Genomic DNA, 3,294 nt, shown 5'->3' with positions numbered 1-3,294 from the left:
GCTGCAAGTCTGCACTGATCCGTCTTATTGCTTCATGAAGATAAAGATCTCTGACCTAATTAGCCGCCTTTATTAAATAACAGTCCACCGGCCTTCTTTCAAACCACCAGCCAGGCCTCGCACCAGCCTTCACCACTCAGCTCGTGTTTTTAAAGTGCAAAGTGATTACAGATTGAATTAGCTGCAGGACTTTGCCTCCATATCCAAACTGGTGTTTGGAGATAGAAACCTTGGCTGTGTGATGATACATTGCAGGGGGAAATGAAACAAAAAGGTTGTGCTCAAGTTATCTGAGAGTATACGTCCACACTTTCAGGTCAGAAAAATCACCGTTGACACTGGAACACCCGTCAGTTAGAAGATCCCTAAATCTGTTCGTCCTCTCAGTCCCCTCCAGCTCTCCATGCTGCATTTAAGTTAAACGTTAAACAATTTAGCTAAACGTATTGATTTAGCGCTTTTCTGTCAGTTGTCAGAAAAATGAACGAAAAGAAATCGGTTATACAATCGGGGGGTCATAAATGAACAAAGGTCCATATCCAACATAGTAGCCGATGAAAACTCCAAACGATTTTTCCTCATTATATATTTGACAAATTTTACTCAAAATGTTTTCTCTCAATATTTCACTTTTTATTTTAAGTCCTGGTGTAAATGTCATTTTTTTAGTCATCAGATTATATTGAATATTTCAGTAAATGTCGTAAAACCAAAACCAATCATTTTGTAATTTTTATTTCCTGCTAAAATCAAAATATGACCCGACACCTGTACTGTGTGTATTTAAAATGAGTTATTACAGAGAAAGTTGCACTCCTCTCAAGTTTGTCAGCCCGACAGCTCCGTTTTCCTCGTCCATGCTGAAACATGAGGACAGATTTTTTTCCACTCTAGAAACCAAAAGCTCAGCTTTTGGGTGTTGAAAACGCTGACTGAAAGGCCGGATGTACAGACAGCGGACGTAAACACAGGTCTGTTCGTCGGGTTTCTGCATGCAGGCAGATCATACGTTTTGAGCTGCAAATATCATGGACACAAGAACAAAGGGAAACAGAAAATAATGCTAAACCTCAGCACTGCTTGAGGTCACATAAATTCTCTTTATGGAGATTCTGTCCTATTAAAAACAATGAAAACATAATGTTGTGCAGGACGATGTCGATGACTTTGAGGCATGGCAGCAATCGTTCTTTCATTCTTTTCTACTCTTTTTTAAGAAATATTCCTGCTGCAATTAATGCATGAATAGTAAAAGGAGACGTGTGGGGTAATCTCTTTGGTCTAAATGCCAAATAAAGCTGTCACACACTTTGTTTGAAAGAAGCAGGTACTCTCAAAGACCCGTGAGATGGGCTGATGCTTAAAAACAACCAGTGTGACCTTTTCCAAAGACGTATTTAGCGCTCAGAGACAGCCACATGGGGGAGTTTTTGTCTGCTAGTTTTTTGTTAGAAACCAGCTTGAGTACACAGGTCTGTCTGTGCAAACGCGACTGATCACACATTGTGTTTTCTGTGCACAGAAGAGCAACTTATGAATTGTATTGTAATCCCTTTATCACTTCTTGTTGCTGTATGCCAAATTGTCTCAAATATTTACTGACAGGCACTGAACTGAAGCTGGGTCAGAGTATTTTAATGATCTGTAGTGGCATAAACATCTTGACAACAAGGGGAGGCTTTGCACCTTCCCACACCCGCTATTTACACCATCAGGTTCACCTTTAACCCAGTGCTACGCGCATTCATACACGACCTTCAAAGTACATCGAAAATATGAAATACCAAACACTCCTTGGCTCTCCTCTGAGGTGTGTGTGATCTTTCTCACGCATTTTAGAGCCTCTATTTATCCAGGGAAGGGTTCTCTCAGCAGGGTTTCAGCTCCACAAGCTCTGCGTTTATATAAAAGTCACACCTGACAGATGCCCAGTGCAGCCGATGGGCTCCGGGACCAGCAGCAAAAAATAAAATCCACACTAAAACATTCGGGTACGGGAAATGTACACTTCATTTAGTTGTTTTGTGGCGTGGTTCTCTGATCCCCGACTGATCACATTCAAAAAAGTTATTTCCAGCCGGTAAATGCAGGATAATAGCAGAAAATTGGAAGGTAAACATTACGTTGCCTTCATTCAATCTTCATTCAAAGACAAAACCACCATCGTGGAGGAGTTGCCACGAGACCATAAAGCATGTAACATTTTGTTCCCCTAGTTGTTTACTGGGGAAACGTGTCTCTGCTATTATCCACTCCATACACAACGTAACACCGCATTATTATTTAAGGTCTGCTGAAGGTTATTCTGGGAGACGTGGGAAATGGCTACCTGGAAGTATGCTTGGCAGGTTGAGTGGATAAAAGTGGATAAAAGGATCAAGCAATTCATCCAAAAATAACTCCTGGGAAACACTAAGATCACAGATTGATGATATGCTACATTAGAAGATCTGAAGGTGGACTGTTTTAGCCGTGCTAGCTGTGTGGCTCTGGGGAAAGCAATGTTGGGCAGACGGTCGATGGTCTGCCACTTATATCTCAACTACCAACAGGTTGCTGTGAAACTGTAAGGACAGAGAATGAAGCAGGGTTTTGGTGATCCCCTCACTCTAGTGCACCTGAGTTTGACTCGTTTTTTGTGAACTGTCTTGACAACTATGAAATGGATTGCTATGAAATGTTGTTCAGACATTCATGCCCCCGGAGGAATGTTAACAGCAGCAACAAACTGGTGAATTCTCTCGGCAGATAATATGGTCAGCAGTTTAAGATTAATAATTCAACATCAGGGAAACGTCTATGTTTGAACACTCGGCAGGGGTCGTTTTGAAAATTTCATTTCATGATTATCCTGGCAAATCCTGTGATTCACAATATTTTTCCTTATAGTCATCGAAATATACTTAAAACTCTTAAAATGGCAAATTCAAAACACACTATAATCATTTTAATTCACATTTTTGTTAACAAACCACCACTTTTGATGGCGTCTGTTCTGGCTGGGCAGGCCTGTCTCCTAAAAATGGCTTTCCATGCAGCGAAATAAGATTGAGAGTTACATTTCTTGAGAAACATATTTTGCAGTGTATTACGTTTGCTTTGCGACATATCGAAAATGAAATGCATCCATAGAAGGCCAGGTAGAGACGGCTTGGTGGATGAGTCAAAAAACGTTCACACAGGAGACTTTGTGTCCATGTGAAGAAGGTACAATAAGTCGTTTTGTTTCGTTTTAGTTTGTTTCAATGTGATTCTTTAGAAAAACCATCATGTGTTTTAAACCATCCGTTCTCA

Source organism: Eutrigla gurnardus, assembly GCF_963514095.1.
Source record: "Eutrigla gurnardus genome assembly, chromosome: 9".
NCBI classification, from domain to species: domain Eukaryota; kingdom Metazoa; phylum Chordata; class Actinopteri; order Perciformes; family Triglidae; genus Eutrigla; species Eutrigla gurnardus.
Note: the sequence above shows the minus strand (reverse complement) of the source record.